The 27,433-nt window shown below is 42.6% G+C and overlaps 1 protein-coding gene across 2 annotated transcripts in view; it reads right to left on the bottom strand.

Moving 5' to 3' along the window:
• Positions 1 to 27,433, bottom strand: part of CLMN (calmin) — a 479,452-nt gene that overhangs the window by 60,856 nt on the left and 391,163 nt on the right. The gene's annotated exons all lie outside the window — the stretch shown is intronic.

Raw genomic sequence — 27,433 nt, 5'->3', positions numbered from 1 at the left:
TCTGACTTTTCACAAGTAGGTATAGTATGAATTGCCCGTTCATTTAGGAGTATTTAGTACGAGGCACCAAACAGTCTGAGTATTCTTTTTTCATTATTTTTTTTTTCCTTGTAGCTTTGGCCAAATTGGATAACAGTTAATTTTGCCCAATTGCTTGGAGGCAGTATATATTGTTTCCTGATCCTGTTGGACTGGTATACATCTATGGGTCCCTTGAACTTCCATAAACTGGTGTCGTACTTTAATATTCGGGACCGCGTAGGGGACAGGGCCCTACCCCTGTCTATCTTGGTATTAGCGAACCACAAATGGTAAATGCGGCATGTACGAGTGCTTTATATATCGTTCTAGCTATGAATGCACTGTGTACACGTTATTCTGCTCCACTACGCGGGTTCCATTTTGGAAGCAGTGGCCATCTTGTCATTGCCCTCACATAGGCTATAATGGAGTAAATACGGGCCTCACAGTACATGGGCTTTCCCTCTGACTTCTCTGTGACCTGGGCAGCTGGCTCTGCTGCCCCGGGTCAAACCGGTCTCACGAGCTCCCCTTCCTCCGTCCACCTGTGATTAGCATCAGGGCTTGACCCGTCATAAAACCCTTTCATTCTACACAATCCCCCGGCTAATCTCTTCCACACCTGCTTGTTCCTGCTTTATGACTTGTTTCCCAAAACAGGAGATGCTCATGTTTATTGGGGGGTCTATTGACATACGATGTGGGATCTGAACCTTACTGTGTAAATCATTGTGGGCTGGCCGAACTGGAATGTGGGATGGTCATCATGACTCTGCTTTTTCGTTTGTAATGTATACTTATAATGGCCATATCGTAAACCAAGGAATGTGTGCCTGGAGCATGATATTTTGTACTTAAGGAGAAGTCCGTTCCTATGATTTTCAGCAGTCTCCTGAGAACATACACGCTGTTGTACTTCTAGGATACCTGTAATTGGTCTGCAGCCAATAAACGAATCTTTGACTTCACCCAGAAGACTCTGTGTTTCTGTAGGTCCGGAACAGGGTGAACCCAGAAGTCATAGGGTGTGTGCCCCTGCACCGCTGGGTCTAAAATACCCAGTACTTCAGTTTGGCGGCCAACGTGGGGCGATTTCAGCGGTACCAGTCCAAGCCAGAGGTTCGTGAGGAGCTTCGTGTGGAAATTCCGGAGGAAGGCCGCCACTTCATCGACCCCTGCATGTCGACGTGGTCCGAAAGTCTTTTCTGCGAGGTTCTCCGCGTCCCGACGGCTACGAAGGACTGCTGCCCTGATTAATCGACCTGTTTTGGACCCTTGACGAGTTTTGAGAGAGCGAAACAATCGAGAGAGTCTTCTGGTGACGCCATCGATCAGCAATATTCAGTTAAGTATAAGTGGAGCGTCTCCTATTTGTTTTTGGTATCCTTCGGGATCGTTTGATTTGGTAATTTGGTACTTTGGAGTTTGCAAACGCCAAAACCAGAGGACTCGTGTATTCACGAGAATATCGTATTCGATAATCCTTTGACGTTTGGATCTAGACTAGTGAGCAAAGATGCCTGGTTCTGGACTATTTGGTAGAATATTCTGTTTGGGTTGTGGAAAAGATTTCCAGCTAGAGGAATCATGTCCGGTTCCTCCGGTTGGAACTCCAACTTATGAGCTCTATGTAAAACATGGCGTAGGCCCCATTGCATATAACGAAGTGTGGATCCACTACACCAGGAAAGATGGTGTTTTAAAATGGCCCCAAAATGGTAGTTTTGATACCGATATTTTAGATAATTTAGAAATTAAATTGTTTAAGAAGAAAGCCCGGCCGGCGATGTTTGACTCTTTCCGCTTATGGCGAAAGGAAGCCAAACAAAAGGAAATTAAGCTAGCAAAAAAGAACAAGAGAGAGAGGTATGTCAGTAATGCAAGCAGCTGTACAATTTAAAGACAATGAAGAGGAGCAAATGAATGAGCAATTGCACAGGCAGCGTAAGTTAGGGATTGACAAATGTTACCCAGCCTTGCCACATTCTAAGCAGATTGAGTCCGAAGAAAAGGAGAAAGATCCCCTGATGTCACATTTGTTGAGTTCGCCACCCCCGTATGCTCAAACTGCCACGGCGCCTCCCCAGCTTGTAAATATGCCGCCTCCAGTGCATATACTGCAAGCCTTGCCGCAACCGCCAGTTGCTTTGCAGCCAGTTCCTATTCCTGTAGCGCAGCCCTCTCAAGCGCCGCCAGTTGTGCTTCCAACTGCCCCCGCACTTCCTGCGACTTTGCCTAATCCAGTAACTGCCTCCCCTAACACTCTTCCTTCCACCACTCCAGTACCTGTCTCTACATCCTCTTTTCTTCCCTCTGTTTTTCCCCCTGTTCTCGCCTCAGCTTCTCCTTCAGCGCGACAGCGCTTAGCTAATGTGGTTACTACATTAATGTCTCCTCTCTTTGAGTCATCTGGTGCGACTCCTGGTTTACAGCGTAAGCAGTTGCGCAGCCAATTGCCTAACCCCGATGAGAAAAAGGTAATAGATAACATGGCGCGTAGATGGATTGTTTTTCCTTCACTGTATAATGTAGAATCAGTTGTCAACGTTTTCCATCAATGGGATGCCCCGAAACAGAGATATGTGTTTGAGAAAATGTGCGAAATTCTCTGTGAAGAATTGGAGGATAGTGGTAAAAATCCAAACCCGCAGGAATTGTGTAGAGTGAGGTTCGATTTTGGAACTGGTATAATTGTGGACCGCGAAGTAGATAAAGCAGTTGCGGTTGTATTGTCCTTTAGGAATGATGATTGCCAGCAATCATTGTTTGAACAAGATGTCCTTGTGGGGAAAAAGGCAAAAGCGCGACAATACCCTATGAGAGAAGTTCCCCCGGTATGGAAGGAAGCGGTTGCAGCTGCCGGTGGTAACCCCGCTGTGGCAGCGCATTTCCAGCGTGTTTGGGTGCATGTTCCATGGAAGCGCTCTGAGGTGTTAGCGCTTAAGCAGTCCTTGCCTGATCCCCGTAAAAACCCAGCAGGTTATTATAAAGAGTTGTCACAGACGGCAGGGTCATGCATTATGAATCTGGCCGACATAGACATGTTGTTTGGTAATGTTGTTCCACAGCCTCTATGGGGATCAATTCGTAATGTAGATCACAATGCAGAACTAGGGGATACATGGGCTAACATTGTCGCTGCTGATGCTAGACAAACTGGTGGTGCGAAACCAGAACCTTTAGTAGCTGAATTGCCTGGTAGAATCATTACGTATATGAAGACAATAATGCCTGCGATGCGCGTAAATTGGGACAAGTTATCTGCATGCAAGCAGAAGAAAGATGAGACAGTGTCAGACTTCTTTACTAGGTTTGAAGAAACGTTTATTGATCACAGTGGGCAAGATATGAGTACTGAGGGTGGCCAACGGCTGTTTGTGGATAAGTTTGTGCAGAATTTACTTCCTGACCTGTGTAAAAAGTTAAAAGATTCAGAAAGTTCTTGGGCTGTTTCTTCTTCAGCGCAAATACTGGCTACTGCACAGTATTATGAAAACAGAGATAAGGACGAGAAAGATAGAACAGAGAAAAAAACGAAGGAACTGAAGACAAAGGTCCTTTTACAGCAGGGCTATCCGCAACGTGGAGGTCAGAATAATTATAGGCAACCCCAAGGTGTCTATCACCAACCCCAACAGTTTCAGAACAACCAGCAAATGAATGGGTATTATCAACCACGTGTCCCTGTAGGTCCCAACCAATGTTCATACTGTAAAGAGGAAGGTCATTTTAAATATAGTTGCCCTAAATTAATGCAGCGGAACGGTAATATGTATGGCGCAAGAGGTAGGGGTGGTCAGCAAGCTCCTAGAGGCAGAGGGCGTGGAAGTGTTCCCCAGAACGCGCGTCCTCTGCCGCCTCAAAGTACCATCAATAGCTTTGACCAGCAAGTTAACGCGATTAGTAATACGGCCCAGTATTATAATAATGATTATTATGCAGAGGACGGTGATGCAGAGAATAATGATTACTAGGACAGCCGTAGACAGAGAGAGGGAGTTGTTTCAGTGCCAGTGGATCAGAGTGGACCGTATGTTGAGGTGACTACAGCAAATGTAACGGAGCCTTTTCTGCTAGACACTGGTGCTGCAAAGAGTTCAATCATGCATTCAAAACTCCCTGGCGCACCTTTGTCTGGCGATATAAATGTTTCAGTAGGTTTTTCTGGCGCCCCAGTTAGGAACCCGATTTCTAGTCCCATGTCACTTTCTGTTGGACCTTGCGAGCTGAAAGCACCCCTGATCCTGACAACAGGTTGTGGTGAGAATTTGCTGGGATTAGATTTGTTGAAAAGATTGCACGCTACACTGTATTGTTCTCCTTCAGGAGTACAACTTACATTAGGCAAGAAAGTGGTTTCCCCAATGTATTTGTCTAAAAACACAATGCCACCTGAATTGTCATCCCTTCCGGATGCCCTTTGGGCTACTGGTCCCAATGATGTGGGCCTCTTGGAGATACCGCCATATGTGGTGACTTTAAAGGCTAATGTCAGACTGCCACGTATTCCCCAGTACAAGATCTCTAATGAAGGGCAGAAAGCATTGTTAGACATTGTCAGCGACTTGATTAATAAGGGTGTGATTGAAGAGACAAGAGGCAATGTTTGCAATAGTCCGATTTTACCTGTCTTAAAACGAACGGATCCTTCACAGCCACCTGTTTACAGATTTGTGATCGATCTTAGAGAGGATAATAAGATTGTTGTGCCACAGTTTCCGGTTGTCCCTGATATAACTGCCCTGTTAACAATGATTCCAGCCTCTGCTGCATGGTTTTCAGTGATCGATTTAAAGAATGCTTTCTTTAGTATCCCAATTGCAGAAGAGAGCAGAGACATTTTTGGTTTTAGTCTGGGAGGCAGAAGCTTCCGCTTCAAACGCGCTCCCCAGGGCTACTGTGAGAGTCCATCCATATACAGTCAGGCTTTGAAAGCGCAGCTTGATGCACTTGTTTTACCTAGTGGCGCTATCCTGATTCAGTACGTGGACGATTTACTGATCGCTGCGGATACTGAGAAGATTTGTAAAGAAGCCACATTGTCACTGTTGCGCCATTTATCCGCTTTCCATCACAAAGTGTCTCTCTCTAAGCTGCAATATTGTCGACAAGAAGTGACCTACTTAGGTCATCTCTTATCGAAGGAGGGAAGGAAACTGACCCCAGAAAGAATTCAAGCCATTGCACAGTTGAGTGTGCCGAAAACACAGAGAGAAGTACGTGCTTTCTTGGGCATCACTTCATACTGTAGGCATTGGATCCCTAGTTTTTCTTTATTGGCAAAACCTTTGTTAGCCTTAACATGCAAAGACACACCGAATCCTATCCCATGGTCTGAAGAGTGCCAGAAAAGTTTTGTGGAATTGCGTAATGCATTATGTTCAGCACCTGTGTTGGGTACCCCTGACTACAGTAAGCCCTTTACATTGTATGTTCACGAGAAAGATGGATGTGCGTTGTCAGTGTTAACACAGCCTTTTGGTGACAGACCGCGCCCATGCGCATATTTTTCATCAACCTTGGACCCTGTAGCAAGGGCATTGCCAAGCTGTCTGAGAGCGACAGCTGCTGCAGCGATGTCTATCCGACAATCTGCTGGTTTGGTAATGGACAACACATTGATTGTTATGGTTCCACACGCTGTAGACACATTATTAAATAGGACCAAGACACAACACTTGACTAGTGCGCGGCTATCAGGTTATGAACTTACACTGTTAGCTAATCACATACACATAAAAAGATGCAATACGCTGAATCCAGCCACATTGTTGCCAATTCCAGCAGACTCAGATGAGATTGAGCAACATGACTGTCTGTTCAGAACAGAAGAAGAGACGAAAGGGAGAGTAGATCTAAAAGATACTCCCCTGACTGAGTGTGATGGCACTTTATGGGTAGATGGGTCATGTTTCAAGCTCCCTAATGGTGACACGACTGCTGCATATGCTATCACGACTTTGCACACGGTCGTGGAAACTGCACGAGTGCCACATAATTCGGCCCAAGCAGCAGAATTAATCGCCCTCACGAGAGCATGTGTGCTGTCTGAAGGAATGAGAGTGAACATATACACAGATAGCCAGTACGCCTTTGGCGTGGCTCATAATTTTGGGCGTTTGTGGAAAGAGCGTGGGTTCCTGACGTCGCATGGAGCTAAAATTCAGAATGGCAAGTTGGTGAATGATCTCCTTGAGTCACTGACCCTACCGTTGCAAGTTGCGATCATGAAATGCAGTGTGCACAGGAAAGTCACAGATGATGTTGGACGTGGGAATGCGTTTGCTGATGAGACCGCGAAAGAAACAGCACAGAATGTGAAGACCAGAATGTATGTTGCAGGTCCCGCAAGATGGGTTAATGATGTGGGAATGTGTGAGAACACAATAGAGAGTGTGAAGTCGCTTCAAGCTGAAGCCACAGAGGAAGAGTTAAGCAAGTGGAGAGAAAGTATGGGTAAGTTGGATGAGAATGGTTGTTGGATTGATCTGACAGAACATAGGCGATGGTTGTTGCCTGATGCATATGTGCTTCCAGTGGTTACTATGGCACATGGAATGGCACATATCAGTACGAAAGGTATATGCAAGTTGTTGGCTCCAGTATGGCAGAATGCTGGGATTCCCAAGTGTGCAGAGAACGTGGTCAAGAATTGCATAGTATGCTTGAAGTACAACCCTGGTAGGGGAACCCCAACTCCGGCTGGTCACTTTGCACCCCCATCATGTCCATTTGAAGTTTTGCAGCTGGACTTTATTCACATGGAAAGATGCAACAACCTGAAATATGTACTGGTGGTTTTTTGTGCTTTCTCAAAATGGATAGAGGCTTATCCTCTGAAAGATAACACTGCCCTATCCACAGCCAAAGCCCTTGTGAAGGAGTTTTTCCCTAGGTTTGGGATGCCAAGAATGGTGTGGTGTGATAACGGAAGTGAGTTTGTGGGTAAAGTGATGAAGAATGTATGTGAAGGGCTAGGGATAAAGCAGAAGTTCCATGCTGCAAATCACCCCCAATCAGCTGGATTAGTAGAACGCTACAATGGAGCCTTAAAGCTCAAGCTGGCCAAAATCCAGGCGAGCACCGGTCTTAAATGGCCTGACGCTCTGCCTTTAGCACTCCTGTCCACCAGAATGACCATACACTCACGAGTGGGACTTAGCCCTTATGAGGTCGTCTTTGGCCGCCCGGCTAATGTATGGGGCGTGCCAAGACCGGCGAAATTTAGTGAGATAGAACATCCAGTACTGCTCGATTACCTGTATGATTTGACTGTTAAACTGCGTGTTTTGCACCAACAGGTACATGATACTCTTCCCCAAGCCTCTGAACCTCCTAGACACCCTATCAACCCTGGTACGTGGGTGCTAGTCCGAAATTTCCAGCGCAAGAGCAACGACGAGCCTCGCTGGATCGGCCCTCATCTTGTTCTTCTTTCGACAAGATCAGCAGTGCGAGTGAAAGGGAAGAAGCACTGGATTCATGGTACCCACTGCAAAGTAGTCCCCTTGCCTCTGCCATATGACCAGTGGGTCAAGGAGGGTATCGCCGACTCAGAGACAAACATTGTACCTCGTGTTGTACCATTCAGTGACGCACGCATAAAAGGCACAGTTTCAGACCAAGAGAGTGACAATATTCTGCAGGAAGCTGTGCCACCATCAAGTCGACTGGACACCACTGAGCCTGAACTTTTGTTTCAAGACCAAACAGCACCTGGCCGTCTCCGCTATAATTTGAGACCTAGGCCCATGGACAAATAAAGATTTCCTCACTATTTTCCCTTTTGACATTTTTTGCTCTCCCATCTGAAGGACTTTCTTGATTTTTGTTTTTCGAACCACCATCCGGGTTCTGCCGCAGGGTCGCGGTGCCAAGACTTTGGGGTACAGGCCGAAGACGCTAGGTCGACGGTTCTGGTTGGTCTAGGGCGTTTCCCTGGACTGACAGGCGTACCCCTTAGCAGAAGAAACTCATCCACCGCGAGCGGCCCGAGTAGAGGATGGAGTTTTTTAAGATGGAGAGACCAATTGAGGAAATGAACTTTAACGCAAGGATGTGTAAAATTATGAAAAGTAAATGTTTTGTCTTTTTGTGCCTTTTTACACTGTGTAGTATCATAATGTTTATTGTAGGATTTGTGTTCTTCTCCGCTCAAAAGCCCATTGCACCCACTCAACAGCCTATACCTCTTTCTACTGCCTCCTCTCACTCTTTTCACCCTTTGCCTGAGCACGAACAGACCAGACGATCAGAGTTAGTAAATAACTCGTTTATCCAGCTCTTGCACCAGCACCAACTGGTAATGAATACGACCAATTGCTGGGTGTGTGGGTTAATGCCACATACCATTAACAAGGGTATTCCCTACCTGGTGCTGCCGTACAGTTACAATGGATCGTCATGGGCATTCCAAACCATGTTTCTCTATGCTCTAGATACCTATTCCCCTCGCCAACCGCGTTCCATCAGACCTATCACCAATAATAAGGCTTTGATGAAAGGAGTTGCCGATATGAGTAGAGATATTGATGCATACTCATCCATTCCCAAAGAAGAGTTGAGACCTTATGTAGGATGGAACGCGACGGGGTATAGTATTAGTCTGGGTGAAAGACAGCGAAAAATATCATCTCCAATCTGGGTCGTACCCCACATGGGTCGGTTCTGCTTACAGGGTAATGGTCAGAATCCTAGAGCTCAACTGGGAAGAAGTGACTGTACTGAAACGTACACCTTCCCGTCACAGTTTTCCCCTGCGTTTTTGGCTGCTAAGGGCACATATTTCATCTGTAATGACCGAGCATATACATGGCTGCCCCCTGATTTCTCGGGCACATGTTATATTGCGAACTTGCTACCGCCGACATTTACTGCTGCCTCTGACTATCACAAGACCAGAGTTGTGAGAGGTGTGATTAGTAAGGAGGATACTGCGGGTCAGGAAGCAGGAGACTTCTTCTTGGGTTTCCTGCCGTTTTGGGGACCTATGGTCAATAGTAGGAACCTGAGACAGCTGACAAGTGTGGTTGAATCCACTGTCAATGTAACGGCTGGTGCCCTTAGTAATCTGACAGCTGAGCTCCAAGCGGATCGCCTTATGACTCTGCAGAACCGCATGGTTCTAGACGTTATTCTTGCAGACCGCGGTGGGGTATGCAAGGTCATCCAATCCAGTTGCTGCATTTTCATACCAGATAATGCTCCAACAGTGTATCAAGCCATCTCCAAACTCCATAAAATATCTGAAGCCATACACGTGGATAAGGGAGATTGGTCACTGGTGGGGTGGTTCTGGGAATTGATATCTGCCTGGGGTTGGAAAGTTCTGATGGTCATTGGAATGATCTTAGCCATTCTTTTCCTGTTCTGCCTGTGTATACAGTGTGCTCCCGCGATATGTGGTCTCTGTACTACCTTATGTGTAAGGAAACCTGTATCGAGGGACGAGCTAAGTAATAGGATGATGCTACAGCAACATCTCCATGACTTCGTGAACATTGACCTAGACTCGGATTAAGATGAGTATAGTGATTGCCTATGTAAGGGCAAAAGGAGGGTCTGTCGTACTTTAATATTCGGGACCGCGTAGGGGACAGGGCCCTACCCCTGTCTATCTTGGTATTAGCGAACCACAAATGGTAAATGCGGCATGTACGAGTGCTTTATATATCGTTCTAGCTATGAATGCACTGTGTACACGTTATTCTGCTCCACTACGCGGGTTCCATTTTGGAAGCAGTGGCCATCTTGTCATTGCCCTCACATAGGCTATAATGGAGTAAATACGGGCCTCACAGTACATGGGCTTTCCCTCTGACTTCTCTGTGACCTGGGCAGCTGGCTCTGCTGCCCCGGGTCAAACCGGTCTCACGAGCTCCCCTTCCTCCGTCCACCTGTGATTAGCATCAGGGCTTGACCCGTCATAAAACCCTTTCATTCTACACAATCCCCCGGCTAATCTCTTCCACACCTGCTTGTTCCTGCTTTATGACTTGTTTCCCAAAACAGGAGATGCTCATGTTTATTGGGGGGTCTATTGACATACGATGTGGGATCTGAACCTTACTGTGTAAATCATTGTGGGCTGGCCGAACTGGAATGTGGGATGGTCATCATGACTCTGCTTTTTCGTTTGTAATGTATACTTATAATGGCCATATCGTAAACCAAAGAATGTGTGCCTGGAGCATGATATTTTGTACTTAAGGAGAAGTCCGTTCCTATGATTTTCAGCAGTCTCCTGAGAACATACACGCTGTTGTACTTCTAGGATACCTGTAATTGGTCTGCAGCCAATAAACGAATCTTTGACTTCACCCAGAAGACTCTGTGTTTCTGTAGGTCCGGAACAGGGTGAACCCAGAAGTCATAGGGTGTGTGCCCCTGCACCGCTGGGTCTAAAATACCCAGTACTTCAGTTGTGGGGCTGTAAGTATATATCTTAGTCAGACCATCTATTTAATCTTTGAGTACAGTACTCTTTTTGGTCCTTTGGCATATTCTAAGTGGGGACTGCCTCATGCATGGTGAAGTTCCATATATCTTTTAATTTCCAACGGTTTGGTGGTAACTCTCTGCTACTCCCTCTGCTTGCCATACATCCACATAAGTTCCTTGATGTGAGACATAGTATATTGGATGTATGTAATCTTTAGGTGACAACTTGGTGGATTTAGATTGTCAGACAGGGTTGATTAATCTTGTCCTCTAGCACACTAACAGAGTGTGACATCTCCATTGTGCAGTGTAGTCTTGCACCTCCTGTGATTGGAGTTTTTTTATTATATTACTGAGGACCCATTCCTTTACACAGCTGATTATGGGTTGCATTTATCTAACTTTTCTTTCGGTTATGGAAAATATCTTTTTCCTTTTGAGTAATTGTACCTCCTTTACTCAACTTTTTCTTTTTCACATGGCTAAGGCACTTGCACTCCAACTTCTCCTAAACTCTGGATTTTTGAGTGGTGGTTGTGGGTCTTCTTGTCTTTTGCCCACCAACTAATTTCTTTCCCATTCCCTATTCACTTATTTAATTGGTTTTTGGCTCAGCTGATGCTATGATATGATTCTTTATACATTTTATTTTTCTGGTACCCATGAATATATTCCCTTTTAGATGTTTTACTGAATTTTCTTGGACGCTCCGATGTTTATTGTTCTGTCCTGATGATGACCTTCTTAAGCTATTATGGTCTAAACGCCGTCGACACCTACATGTGGCCCTAACTGAAAGGGACGCATTCTTTGCAGGATTTTGTTTCTGTTTTGTCCTGAACCCCTTTTTTGTAAATCTTTTTCCTCAGCTACTTTGTCTGATTACACACTGTATTATTTGCATTTTCAGTATTGTTTGTGTAACTTCATAAGCGCCATTATTGTCTTAGGATCACCTTTGATTGTTTGTTTGTCAATACATTTTCTATATAATTAAATAACTTATACATGGGTATCGTGTGTCCAAATAGCACCTGGGAATTTTCTTTTCTTCTCTCTTCTTCTTTTATTGTTTATTATTTATGTTAGTTTTCTTTCTTTTTCTTTTTGCTAAATTTATATATTTTCTAGTTAGGTTATTTTGTATTTCTTATTATTCTAAGATGGCTGCCACACCTTCCTGGTTGAGGTGGTAGCAGCCAATCAGATCTCAGCAGGAGATCCTTCGGGATCCAGGGAGGTTCTCTGTCCTTAGCTATACAGAGGTAGAGAAAGTTCTTTGGAGATTTGTCAATCGGGGCCAAAGTTATCAGCAACACAAGATATGCATTTCCTATGGAAACACGATCCTAACTATAACTACCCAGTGGTTACCACCACAGGACCTAATGTTATTTTTAAAGGTGATGGGTCCACATGCTCCCTTCCCCAAGCCTTTTTAGGCCCTGGGGACTCCATCCCGCAGGTCCTGAAAGGAGAGAGGGTCCACATGCCCCACTCCCCGCACCTTATTGGAGCTGGGGACCCCATCCCCCAGGGCCTTTCTTTTTAATTAAAGGGGAGGAAGGCTGCATGACCCCCCTCCCTGAGCCATAATAGGTCCAGGGGACCCTATCACAAGGGACCCATTTATTTTAAATAAAGGGGTGGGGGTCGCATGACACCCTTCTCTGAGCATTATTAGACCCTGGGGACCCCATTCCCCAGGCTGTTTTTTTTGTTTTTAATTAAAGGGGATAAGGCAGCATGCCCCTTTCCCACAAGCCTTATTAGGCCCTGGGGACTTCAACCCTCAGGGCCACTATGAAAATTAAGAGGGAGGGGTGCCGTGCGGCCCCCAGGGGACTCCATCTCCTGTGGCCCACATTATTTTCCATATACTCTTTGGCCCCTCAGGGGAAGCCCCAAGGTCCCTGCGGCCCCAGTCGCCTCCCCACATGCTGTGGGAGCCAGCATTGCTCCCACCTGCAGGGAGCAGCAACTAATGCTGCTCCCTCTGGGCGGGAGCAATATTTTGATCGGTTTCCCTGCACACATCAGGGAAACAAATCAAAAGTCTGCTCCTAATCTGTGTTTTCTTCCACGTGGTGGGAGATTAAAAAATGCTTTCACCAAGTGTGAGCAAACATAGGTTTCTTTGCCCGTGCTGGTGTGGAAAGGGAAACTGCTATGTCCTGGGGTGGGGTCTCTGGGATATAGCTAGTGAGCTGGTCCCAGTGGATGGGGTCCCTGAGGCTATTAATGGCTCAGGGAGGGGGTCTGCATGGCCCCCCCTACCTTAATTATCGGCCCAGGGTTGGCCCCCTGGGCTTTTAATGACCTGGGGGGTGACCACTCGGTTTCCTCCCGATTTTAAAAAATGGGGGCCCCCAGGGTGGGCTACCCGGGGCCTGTCATGGCTTGAGGGGGCCACATGGCCCCCTCCCCATTTTTAGAAATTGTAGCTCAGGGGGTGGGCTCTCCAGGGCCTCTAGAGGCTTGGGGAGGGTGATTGTGTGCCCCTTCCCCATATTGAAAAATGTTGTCCCCAGGAGTGGGATTCTGAGGGCCTAAATTGCTCAGTGAGGGGTCCGCTAGTCCCCTCCCCATTTTAAAATTTTTGGCCCGGGGTGTGTGCTCCCGGGCCTCTAATGGCTGCGGGAGGGGGTACATGGCCCCCCTCCCCTTATATGCAAATATAATAAATGTTTCTTACGCTGAAAAATATATCCTGTATTACTATTCTTTCTGTACTACTGAGTGTTAGTATTTCTAACATATATCATCTAAATTATAATCCCATTTTTATAGTGGGTGTACTATTTTTGAATGTGCTAGCCCATTACGAAGACACATGTTCCCTGCGGGTGCATGTGCATGGTAGTGCTTTACGACATTCTAAGCTGTTCATTGAGACTCCACTTCACATTGATGGCTGAGTATAGGTGTATTTTATGACATATTGACCACTTTTCTTACATTTCTCTCCTTTGTGATGAATGAGTGTAGTAGTAGCTTGCAATAAATTCATCTGTTCATGAAGATCTCTCTCTAGGGTGATGACTCAGTGTAGTAGTAGTTTGCAACAGACTGACCTCGCTGCTGACACCTTTCTCCAGGATGAAGAATCATTTTATTAGTGGTTTGTGACACACTGGCCTGTCCGGTAGGACCTCTCTACTGGACGTGTGTTGTAGTGGTTTGTGTAAAACTGTCATCTGCACTAAAACCTCTTTCCAGGTTGACAAATGGTGTTGTTGGGGTTTGCAATAGACTGGCCTCTACGATTAGATGTCTTACTTGCTCATTAATATTTAGGGTAGTTGTTTAGAAGAGACAGGACTATCTGTTGAAAACTCTCTTCTGAGTGATAAGTGAGTGTAGTAGTTGATAAGATTATAGTGAGCTCTAGGATGTACATCTCTCACCTGTCTCCTTTTCTTATTTGAAATTTTGTTTAATGGTATTTTATGAAGAATATTGAAGTTTACTTTGCTGGATGATGTCATCAATGATTTCATTTTATACGTCATTAGTGATTTCATCAGTAATGTCACTGACCAGGTCATAAGTGATGTAATATGTGAGGTCATAAGCAGTGCATTGCGGGAGATGTAATAGGTGTGTTGGTGTATGTAATTTTTAATTAAGATCTGGATCTGCAGTTCCGCATCAGAGCACACAGGGGGTCACGCTGAGCACGGCATTGGATTGGTGTACACCCTTAAAAATGTTTTTAGACAATTTCGTGCTGATAAGGGGTTCCTCACAGACCCCTCCATCCATCCCATGGGCTCAGGGTACCTCTACCTTAACCCCTTTTATCACTTTTAAATGTTATTCCCCCCCCCTAGTAACCGAGTCCCAGTGCACAAAATGGCAGCCGCGACTTTACTCTGAGGTTTTGGCCAGGCAATCATGGCATTGGCGCATGGCTCCAACTCAGTGGATCCGCTTTTCAAGAAATACATACATCTTTTTACTTTAATAGCTCAAAAACTACTGAACAGATTTACACCAACTTACAAAAAACACTCTTTCTAGACCAAGATTTAGCTTTCTGCCAAATTTAGTGTAATTGTGTTGAGCGGTTCCAGCTAAGTTGTGTCTAAAATCCCTATGGGGAAATCACGTTTTGGACCCACCCCCTTTTTCTCGGCCCCTGCTTGACGGAACACCCCAAAACGTTCCAGACAGCATCTGAAGTGACTGGCAAACTAATAACTAGTAGGGCAGTTTCCTCAACCATTAAGGTATACAAAGCTGTGGCTCACTGAGGAGCACTGTATGGGGCAAAAATCTGGTGCTATGGGGACAGTATGCAATTGAATATTACCGAAAATAAATCTGTGAGCTCTCTCTTGAATGTCTTAGTCAGCACATCATTAATACCTTTAAGGTGGGATTTGAATTTATAAAGGATTACCCATATTGCCCACTTTAAATTGTGTTTTACAGGGTTTTAATTATTTAGGGGTTGTTTTTGATAACAAACAATCTTTGAAGGAGATGATGCAAAATCGAGCTAATTTAATGATTCAAAGTATCGCAGCCTTATTTAGATTTTCTAAAAAATTAGGCCATAAGCCGATACTGGAAATGTCTACCGTGATGTAGCACCACTCCAAGTACAAGAAGATAAATTCATTAAAAGACTGTTGTCAATTCCATAATCAAGCAATAATTTTATAACACATAAAGAAGCTGGTATGCCTTTTATTACGGAGGCCATAAGATTAGCGCCACTTTCTCTCTGGATATCCGTTTGGAAAAGGGACGCTGTGGGTTTAAACCAAAAAATCTTTAAAGATGTCCTGAATTTGGACTATGCCCACAGAATCCCTAGGATATCATATGTCAGAGAAACCCTTACTTCTTTGGGTCTTGGTTTTTTTGTATAATACCCCACACCTTTGCAAACATTTCCTTAAATCAAGACTAAAGGCAAACTTTCTAAATCAAGTCACTCAGGATAGGTGGAATACCCATAAAGGGAAACAAACCGTAAAGTTGTATGAACACATACCACAGATATTAAATCATTCGCACTCATACTTACGGATAGTTGAGAATAACCAGCATTGATTCATCCTGACTAGATTCAGACTGAGCCTTATTCCGTTAATGCTTGGTTATCCAAACAATCAATTTGTTCTTAAGAATTTACCGCCTTGCCCTTGTGACAAAAAGACAGCCCAAACAACTTTACAACTCCTCCTTTTTTGCCCATTATAATTAAAAGAGAGGAAGGTTTTCATTGCTCCGCTTTTAAGAACATTCTCAACGTGAACTGTAGCCTCAGGTCTTTTTTTATTCTATTCATTAGGTACCCCATTGGTTTGTTTTGCACAAACCTCCTTTTTACTGGCTGCTTTAAGAACTCCTAAGGCCTCTAGCACTTCACTTATAGCACTTTAACATTAATTCTTTTACCGTCATATTCTGCCTTTTATATTTTGTGAATGTATTTTTAGATCTAATCTATTTTATGTAAAGGCTATTATTGTGGGCTCAGTATTGCGTTTAAATTTCTAATCCATTGCATGTCTAATTTTAACACAATATTCTATGAAATCTTTTTATATGTGAACTTTTATGTATTTTATTGAAGTGTGAAATAAAGCTAAAGATTGAGATTGAGATTTACAGGGTCAGAATTTGGACAACATCTGAATTAGTCCCATGCAGAGCTGCACTGGAGGAGTTAATTACTTTATATAAGTGCTGTATTACTCCTTGGCAGAACGCTGTGAAGGCCTTGTGTAGCCACCTAAAGCTAGAGGGAGTGTGGGTAGGTCCTAATAAGATGAGGAATAACAAAGCTAATTGGATTCAAAGTAATTTACTGGAACTATATTCTCCAGAAGGTATTGAGTGAGGTGAGGACTGTCGGCCTGACTGACAAGTTCCAAAAAAATAAATGTAGAGTGCAATTTTAATCATTTCTTGACAGAATTACTCCCTCTGAGGCAAAGACTTTGTACATTTGCTTCAGACTTGGCATGCTGCTTCTTAATGCTTTTGCAGCCAAGTGGGAATGGTCAGGAGAAGGTGCAGGTGAATGCCCCTATTATTTTGTCACAAGTATAAAATTCCAAGATGAAGATGGATTCTCCTGTTATGTTGTAACTTGGGCATGAACCAGTGCAGGGTGGCTTTACATCTACTAAAATCAGACACATCCAAACCAATCATATTTACACTCTCAAGGAGGGCAATCCCCAAGCAGGGATCCACCCACTAGCCACCAGGGAGCAGGGTGCGGCCCCTTGGGCAAGGGCCATTACATTTTGCCAGACAGCCTTTCTGCCTGGGCGGATGGAGGCAGTAGTCCCCACTATGCCCCCCGGGGGGCAGAAAGCACCCTAGACACCAGGGATTTTTTTTATAGGCCTGGGGTGGGGGGCTACCCAGAATGGGCATGCCAATGCCCCCACCCTACCCCGCCAAAGAAGGCATAAGACTTTCTGCACCCCCTGGAGGCAGATGGAGGCAATAGCCCCTGATCTGCCGGGGGCAGAAATCCCACTTGGCTCAAAGGATTTTTTTTATATATACGTAGGGGTGGGGGCTGCCCATAATGGCCATGCCAATGCCCCCAAACCCCCAAAAATGCTGCAGTCTTTCTGCCCCCCGGGAGGCAGATGGGGCAATAGCCTTCCCCCGAGGGGCAGAAAGCCCAGTAGGCACCAGGGATTTTTTTTCACAAGTTTGGGCGGTGGCTACCCAGAATGAGCATGCTAATGCCCAACCTCCCCCCAAAATAATGCCAGTCTTTCTGCCCTCCCCAGGAGGCAGATGGGGGCAGTAGCACGTGATCCGCCCACAAGGCACCAGGGATTTTTTTTATATACTACCCAGCGTTCCCCTTGTTCTCCTGAGTAAAATGATACCTCACTTGTGTGGGTGGGCCAAAGGCCTGTAACTGGGTAGAGCCAAAAACATAGGGATTAAAGGTATAGCACCGTGAATTCTAAGTGCTATATTTTCAAAAGATTTCGTTTTTAGCCGATTCTGCATTGGACAGCCACACAAATGAGGTATCATTTTATTCGGGAGACCAAGAGGAACGCTAGGTGGTAGGACATTTGTGCCAGCACAGTGATACCACACACAAATGTGAGGAAAAAGTTATTTTTATAGCTAAATTTGAGGTTTGCAGGGGACTCTGGGTAAGAAAACATTGGGGGATCAACCCAAGCCATACCTCACTGGACGCCCCAAGGTGTCTAGTTTTCAGAAATGTGTGGGTTGGGTAGGTTTCCCTAGATGGCCGCGAGCCCATGTCCAATAAAAACAGCCCCCCCCTGCAAAACCAGGAAGTTTCATCACAGAGAATTTTGAAGTCTCCACAGTACAATTTGGGCCATTTCTTGTTGCAGCCACTATGCCTTCCTACACATGTGAGGTACCATTGTTATCGGGAGACCTGGGGGAACACTAGGTGGTAGGAAATTTGTGTCAGCCCGGTGATCCCACAACATTTCCACACAGAAAAGTGAGGAAAATGTAATTTTTTCAGCTAAGTTTGAGGTTTGCTGGGGATTCTGGGCAGGGAAACGTTGGAAGATCCACACATGATATACCTCCCTGGACTCCACAGGGTGTATACTTTTCAGAAATGTGTGGGTTTGGAAGGTTTCCCTAGATGGCCGCCAAGCCCGGGACCAAAAACTCATGTGACCCCCTTGCAAAAGCAGATCGTTTTGTGATAGGTAATTTTGATGTCTCCACAGTACGTTTTGGGCCCTTGCCTGTTGCGGGTATTTATCGGAAGACTTTGGGGAATGCGGGGTGGGTGGAATTTTGTGGATCCATGCAGATTACAGAACTTTCCATTACAAAAATTAGGAGGAAAATGTGTTTTTTTTTTTTTTACAAAGTTTGAGGTTTGCAAGGGATTCTGGGTAAGAGAACCTGGTGAGAACCACACAAGTCACCCCTTCCTGGATTCCTCTGGGTGTCTAGTTTTTAAAAATGTATAGGTTTGCTAGGTTTCCCTAGGTGCCGGCAGATCTAGGGTTCAAAATCTACAGCTAGGCACTTAGCCAAGAAAGGGTCAGTTTTCACTATAAAAATCTGGTGTATCCATGTTGCGTTTTGGGCCATTTCCTATCGTGGGCACTAGGCCTACCCACACAAGTGAGGTACCATTTTTATCAGGAGACTTAGGGGAACACAGAATTGTTAGTACCTATTGTCTTTCGATGCATTTCTGCCTTCCAAATGTAAGACAATGTGTAAAAAAGAAATCACTGTGAAAAATGTCCTATAATTCACTTGCTAGTATGGGTACCCACAATTTTTGAGATGTGCAAATAGCTACTGTTTCAGAACTACATGGGTGTCTTTCATAACAATTTTTCACTGTTCATATTTTCCCAAATGAATTGGTATATACCCGGTGTACAATAAAAAACCATTGCAAGACGCTGCTCAGTTATTGGCTCTGGGTTCGTTGGATTCTTGGTGAACCTACAAGTCCTATATATCACCACAACCAGAAGGGTCCAGCAAATGTAACAATGTATATTGCTTTAAAACATCTGTCATACTTAGAAGAATTTACAGGTGAAAACGTGGGCATAAATGGCTTTTTTTTCAAATCATTTTTCAGTTTTCCTATTTTCAACTGTTAGTTTCTATAAAAAAAAACCTTGAATGATCTACACAAAAGACACCTTGCTGAATTCAGAATTTTGTCTACTTTTTTCAAATGTATAGCTTTCCAGGATCTATTATTGCTTTCATACCCATTTCTAAGATTAACTGGAAGGAGGTTGAAAGCACAAAAAATAGCAAAAATGGGCTATGTCCCAGTATAATGCCAAAACTATGTAAAAGATTTTGGTTTTCCAACAAAAGTCAGTCTGTCCCTGAAACCTGGGAAGATGGTGATTTCAGCACCACAAACCCTTTGTTGATACCATTTGCAGGGGGAAAAACAGACACTTTCATCTGCAGCACTTTTTTACATTTTTTCCCCAAAAAAAACCAAATTTGGCTGTATTTTGGCTAATTTCTGGGTCCCCTCCAAGGAAATCAACAAACCCTGGGTACCGTTACAATCCCCATGGTGTTGGAAGAAAAGGATGCAAATTTGGCGTGGATACCTTATATGGTCAAAATGTTACAGGGGCCTAAGCGTGAACTACCCCAAATAGCCAAAAAAAGGCTAGGCACCGGGGGCGGGGGGAGGTGGGGAGGCCTAGCAGTAAAGGGGTTAAAACGTTGTAAATGCTAACTATTAGCTTTAGAAGTGATGCTCTAGTAGACTTTTCAATCCACTTCCAGGATTTATGCTCCATTGCTCAGATTTTGAATAAATAATTATGCCGATATTTCTGTCCATGTCTGATTTTAGAAATATTGAAATATGGACCTCTTAACCAACCTATCTTATTTACTTATGTAGAAAAATCTCTAAATCTATGTAACAAACCCCCCAGTGTTCCACATAAATATACTGTCTTCACAACATAGGTGCTTTTTCTTTGTTTTTATTATTCAATCAAAAATAAAACATGATTGTTTTGTATATATTCTTATAACGTTTTCAATTTTGCTTTTTTGTTTTGTGATTTACATAAGTTGACATAAAACATACGTGTGCATAATCAAACAGTGTAAACAGTAATTTAATCGATGCCTGAAGCAAAAATACTGCTAAATGGTTGACAGTGCCCCTCACAGAACAACAAAAGAAATTATAAACATAAAAGTTTAACTGCCTAATCTCACATACCAACATCCATACCACATACTACATAATATACACAAAAGGGATTGTAAAACATATGTTTAACAACTGGAAATGTTTTTCTTTTAATTATTATCTATCAGTGTATTCTGTTGACATTTTTCTCAAAGTGACTTTTCCTTTATTTCATCGGTTTTTAAGTTGATCCATATGAATTTATTTTCCAGCTGTCAAAACAGTCGGTCTGGTCTACGCACGTTTCGGTGATAGAGATCACCTTCCTCAGGACCATCAAAGAGTTAAAACCATGGAGGGGCTACTTTTGTTCTGAAAAAGCAAGACCACTGTGTGTCAGATATGGGGAACATGAGGGTATTTAATGTATCACTTAAAAAAATTTTTATTCAAAATTACTTCAAATATGCTGGTTCATGCAAGTCTCAGGTGGACAGAAGAAAGAGAGCTGTTAGAGTGAGAAAATTGAGGATTATATATAGCCCTTCTCCAAAATGACAAGAAATGCGATTAGTTGTGGAAATGACCTAGGAGAGAGTTTATAATGTGCCTATGGATTGAAACAAAACATAGAACCCTTCTCCCGGTGCTCAACACAAGATAACACGATTTCATCTAGAATACCTGTTTCAACACAGATTGTGTAGTTGGATCGCTAGGCTGGCGCCTATGTGGTGACTATATAATGAAACAATAGTCCTTGTTTTGTGCACACTGCACGAAGCTAGAAAGGCAATGAGAAAGACTAGTTGAAAAGGCGATTGATTAAAACACGCAATTATTGCTCAAATAGGAGTAAGTAAAGTTTCTTACACTGACTGCTTGAGTATATACAGGGTCAGAGATTCTTGTAGTAGTTAAAATATGTTCTTTTTTGTTGCTTGTATTAGCTTTTTGCCATAAGACTCTTCTTGCATAGCAATGTATCTATAAGTTGAAGACACATATAGGAGAAATGTGATATGTATCTTAAAATATAGCATGGTTGTGTGTAGAGAAATCTGATGTAGGTCTTACCTTTAAGACTGGATGCTCCTTATCATTGAAACTGTAAGAGAAATGATAAGCCCACTAAAACAAGAAATTTTGGATTTAGAAGAAAAGCTAAAAACCAGCTCAGCTTTAGATGATGCGAAGACTAAGTTAGATAATATCATTCAAGAAATGCAGGAGTTTGATGATTATCTTATAAAGAAAAAAACAAATAAACTGAAAAAAGACATTAGGTGGTTTTCACACGAGAAAATATATCCTTACCTCTTGAGTAACTATTACCAAGAAGGCATGCAACAACCAGGCCAATACAATCCAAGACCTGATAGAAGGAATAAAATTGTGACATTTGAAGACACCAACTCATCTGATTCAGACTTGGAGGCATATAATGGAGGCGAAGACCCCAACTTCACTGACAGAAATCAAAGAGGCCATCCGTCTGAACAACAACATAGAGGCCAACAATCGTCTCCTTTTTTATCGAGAGGCAGAGGCAGGACAAGGACAAGATTCTCAAGACCAACGAGAAATTATTACCAACCATTAGACCGTCCACATCAGCAGCCATATATGAGGACCAGGAACAATCAATATTGGAAATGACATCGTATTCCCTTAATGAACAAATTCCCATCTTTAATTTGTCCAAGCATGAGCTGTCCATAGAAGAAACCAAACTTCTCAGCAAAGGTCTCTCGTTCGTACCTAGTACACAACTTAATACGTTCAGACTGAATAAAGATATTTTTTCGTTCTTTCGAAAAATAAGATTGAAAAAATATTTTTCCACAGTAACTCTAGACGAACAAGAAAATAACTATTCAGGTTGTAAACCTCCGTCCAACTTTACCCCAACTCTAGACATGGTTGGCCCAGAAGTGGCTATTTTTGAAAAAACAGTCGTTAAGGAGATAAAGAGAATAACCAAATATATCCCCAAACCGGCACCTAATCTAACCCCCAAAGAAAGAGAGGCCTGCAAATCCTTACAGAACAACTCACATATCACCATTAAACCGTGTGATAAAGCAGGAGGAATAGTCATCATGGACACCACTCTCTATACTGACAAAGTCAAATCCATGCTAGCAGTATCTGAACACTATCAGCCATCTAATATGAGAGCGATCATTTGTCTTAAAGATAAGATCAATGATATTACAACTAAAGCCTTCATAGATGGCTATATCTGCCAAAAAGAATTCGACTTTCTGAATAGAACAAATACAGTCACACCTGCCTTATATGGGATACCAAAGACCCATAAAAATATCTCAGACCCCCCCTTAAGACCAATAGTTTCCTCTATCAACTCCTGCACAGAGCCCTTATCGCAATATGTTGACACTTTTCTCTGCCCTCTCACCACCCAGTATGCGTCATACATTAAAGACACAGGGCATATGATATCAACACTAGAAAACACACCCTTTGACCAGAAAACACAATTCCTAGTAACTCTAGACATAGAATCTCTTTACACCAACATCCCCCAGGACCAAGCAATAGAGGCTGTGGCAGCGCTTCTAGCTAGAGTACCTGGGACAAGACCAGATGGGTTCATCATAGAGTGCTTACAAATAGTATTACAACATAACTATTTTGAATTTAAACAAGACATTTTCCACCAAATCAAAGGGACCAGCATGGGGGCTTCTTGTGCCCCCAGTGTAGCCAATATCTACATGGGGGAGTATGAGAGGAAACGTATCTACAATGAGGCAGCACCATTTTTTGAGAACGTCACTCAGTGGCGACGATTCATAGACAATATTTTTTTCATCTGGACAGGCACAGAACCGGATTTATTAGAATTCATATCCTGGTTGAATTCTAGTGACAATAATCTTAGATTCACTTGTCATTATTCATCAGACAAAGTAGAATTCCTGGACATATGGATCATGGGTAGAGAAGGACAGCTAGCAGTTAGCCTGTATAGGAAACCAACAGCTAAAAATACAATTTTAGATCACAGCAGTTACCATCCGCCATGCCAAAAAGATTCGAGTCCATTCGGAGAATTCCTGAGAATTAGGAGGAACTGTACCAACATGAAGGACTATATGATACATGCGGAACAGCTACAAGGTCGCCTCCTCCTTCGTGGCTATCCTAAAAGACTTATAAAACAATCACTTAAGAGAGCTAAGTATTATAACAGAGATGCTCTCTTCAATAAGGAACCAAAACCAGCACAGGATAAGTTAGTTTGTGTCATAGACCACTCCAACTTTAACTACAAGATCAAACAGGTCTTAGAAAAAAACTGGAAAATTCTCAATACTAGTGATGAAGAACCCACACATAAACCGCTGGTGGCATTTAGAAGAAACCCTAACCTGAGAGATAAATTAGTACACAGCAGAGAACATCCTCAGGTGAAAATCACACAAACCACGATTGATGGCTTACCGCCACCTACAGGCAACTACAGTTGTGGAAATTGTCATGCATGCGCATCAGCGATCACCACTAAGACCTGGTCTTATAGAACAAGAAAAGGGAGTCTAAAAAGTATGACCAACTGCAGGAGCTCCAACGTAATCTATATGATAATATGTCCCTGTGATCTAGCCTATGTAGGCGAAACATCCAGAGAATTTCGTATACGCCTGTCAGAACACAAATCTGCCATAAGAACGGGCAAACTACAGGCACCACTAGTCAGACACTTCATGGAAAACCAACATACAGAAACAGACCTTCGTTGGCTCATTCTAGAGAAAGTAAGACAAATATCAGGGAAAGACCCAACTAAAATTCGCAAACAACGCGAAACATTTTGGATCTTCTCACTAGATACAGTAGATCAAGGTCTTAATGAAGACATAACATGGCTAGTGACCTCTTGAATCCTTGACACTACTGCCCATACTGATAGCTGTTCACTTGGTCAAATGCCTTGTTAGGCCCCATCAGTAAGCAACAATAGTGTGGTACCTATATACAGCGCACTATACATGCCTCCTCTTGAATAAATGGGATACTCCATTTATTGTGATTCATTTTAGGAGACCACCAACGGTCTCCTTCATGGACCATAGCCTTTTGGAGTGGTGTCTAGGCTAATGTAAACAACTTCACACCTAGTAATACTCAGAAGCAACCCTGGACTACTACTAACCATAGTTTTTGCCCAACTATACATTAGAGTGTATATTACAAACTTTTTATTGTAATATACCAATTCATTCCACCATTGTAATAGGCACTTTTCACCACTCTAAGATGGCGCCCGCGTTGCCTAATCACAACCTTGACATGTATATCCATAATTTCTCGTGAGACAAACATCTCTAACATCTGTAATGTATGCCCTTTGCCGTTTTCTGAAAAACTGAAATTTCGGCAACTAACCTCCCGATTTCAATTACCTACTGGTTCTTTATCATTATAAACACGCAGTTATACAATAATTTTCTTTTTAGTTATGTCCGATTTATTTTCATAAAAGATGTAACACCTAAATACCAATATACCTTTATCCAATTGGATGTAGGACAAGGTGCGGTAGAATTTACTTTTTGCTATTTATATTTGACTTTGACCCTCTTCAAAATGTCACCCAGACTAAGCTATTGCTTAGAGTTACGGTACCAATCAGGCCGACAATATCGCGAGATCACGCAATAATCAGCAGAGATTTAAAGCTGCTTGTTTCTCGCTACCATTCGAATAACATCGAGCAACAAGAGGGACACGCTGAACTGGAGTACGGGAGGTAAGAATATATCAATGCCGCTGTCACCATCTGTTCGCCTGTCTTTCTGTTCATCTAATTAGAACAACTTAGACTCTCCCTCAATTCTGACCCATCTTTGTAGATACAGCGAGTACTTGCCCTTTTTCTTTGTGGTTAATCATCAAATTACATCTTGGATTTAGAAAGCCTTTGCTCTAATGATTATACTTCTATAGTGTTATAAATCAAATAGAACAAGGGGATTTCTCGCGCTTTTGTATGATCCATACCTATTCCAATATGTCGCTTCTGCTACCGGGTCTTTAGTAGCATAACACTGGTCACGCACCTATCATCGCGAGACTACGCTCTAAACGACATACAGACAAACAAGTCTGTCAAGTCCCCGGTCTTAAGTATAGACGTATCTTTGTCAGCTTGAATTCTCATATAACTATGGTATAAGGAGTTTTTTGGCCTGTTCAGAGCTAGACCCATCTGAATTTACTAGTCGTAGTGCTTCCATTTCTAGGTAATATTTGGTCCTCAACCATATATCCATTAAGGTCAGTCTTCTTGTGTAATCCGCCCGTTTGTCGCCAATTACCATCCCGTTTGACTAAAATACTGGTCGATCTACAAAAAATAAATGATAATTTAATAGAACCGTCACGAAAAAATCGGTAAAGAGTAAGGCTAGTTGAGAATTTGACAAACTCACACGAATAGCTCCACTCTAGATAAATTTCTAAAAAATGTAATATTTAACTTATAGGTTTGTTGCTGTAATAATTAGGTAGAAATACTAAAATATGCCTAATACTATCGCATCTGCCTTCCAGAACCAATACCTGGAACACCATATATAAGTTAAACATGAACCGCAAGCATTCAAATTCGAAATAGACAACCCTCTTGTCTGGCGCTTTGCAATTTGCTTAAAGGTAAGACCTACATCAGATTTCTCTACACACAACCATGCTATATTTTAAGATACATATCACATTTCTCCTATATGTGTCTTCAACTTATAGATACATTGCTATGCAAGAAGAGTCTTATGGCAAAAAGCTAATACAAGCAACAAAAAAGAACATATTTTAACTACTACAAGAATCTCTGACCCTGTATATACTCAAGCAGTCAGTGTAAGAAACTTTACTTACTCCTATTTGAGCAATAATTGCGTGTTTTAATCAATCGCCTTTTCGACTAGTCTTTCTCATTGCCTTTCTAGCTTCGTGCAGTGTGCACGAAACAAGGACTATTGTTTCATTATATAGTCACCACATAGGCGCCAGCCTAGCGATCCAACTACACAATCTGTGTTGAAACAGGTATTCTAGATGAAATCGTGTTATCTTGTGTTGAGCACCGGGAGAAGGGTTCTATGTTTTGTTTCAATCCATAGGCACATTATAAACTCTCTCCTAGGTCATTTCCACAACTAATCGCATTTCTTGTCATTTTGGAGAAGGGCTATATATAATCCTCAATTTTCTCACTCTAACAGCTCTCTTTCTTCTGTCCACCTGAGACTTGCATGAACCAGCATATTTGAAGTAATTTTGAATAAAAAATGTTTTAAGTGATACATTAAATACCCTCATGTTCCCCATATCTGACACACAGTGGTCTTGCTTTTTCAGAACAAAAGTAGCCCCTCCATGGTTTTAACTCTTTGATGGTCCTGAGGAAGGTGATCTCTATCACCGAAACGTGCGTAGACCAGACCGACTGTTTTGACAGCTGGAAAATAAATTCATATGGATCAACTTAAAAACCGATGAAATAAAGGAAAAGTCACTTTGAGAAAAATGTCAACAGAATACACTGATAGATAATAATTAAAAGAAAAACATTTCCAGTTGTTAAACATATGTTTTACAATCCCTTTTGTGTATATTATGTAGTATGTGGTATGGATGTTGGTATGTGAGATTAGGCAGTTAAACTTTTATGTTTATAATTTCTTTTGTTGTTCTGTGAGGGGCACTGTCAACCATTTAGCAGTATTTTTGCTTCAGGCATCGATTAAATTACTGTTTACACTGTTTGATTATGCACATGTATGTTTTATGTCAACTTATGTAAATCACAAAACAAAAAAGCAAAATTGAAAACGTTATAAGAATATATACAAAAAAATCATGTTTTATTTTTGATTGAATAATAAAAACAAAGAAAAAGCACCTATGTTGTGAAGACAGTATATTTATGTGGAACACTGGGGGGTTTGTTACATAGATTTAGAGATTTTTCTACATAAGTAAATAAGATAGGTTGGTTAAGAGGTCCATATTTCAATATTTTTGACTCTTTCCCCCCTCTTGAACCTTAAAGTAATCGGGGATTACCTTTTTATATAGTGGCATGTCTGATTTTAGAACATACACTGATACCCTTGGGGAATGAGAGGAGAGTGTTTGATGAATAATGAAAGACTGATAATTAATTATCTTGTCACAAATCATCAGTAAACTTAGACTTCACTTGTCACTAATGATGTTTCAATATGATTAGTGTACATACTAATTAAAGGTGTAAGGTAGGACGTCAATTGTGACTCTCTCCGATTGGTGGCAATCACAGGGAGG

The sequence above is a fragment of the Triturus cristatus genome, chromosome 9, assembly GCF_964204655.1.
Source record: "Triturus cristatus chromosome 9, aTriCri1.1, whole genome shotgun sequence".
Classification (NCBI taxonomy): Eukaryota; Metazoa; Chordata; class Amphibia; order Caudata; family Salamandridae; genus Triturus; species Triturus cristatus.
Note: the sequence above shows the minus strand (reverse complement) of the source record. Positions and strands in the feature narration are given on the sequence as shown.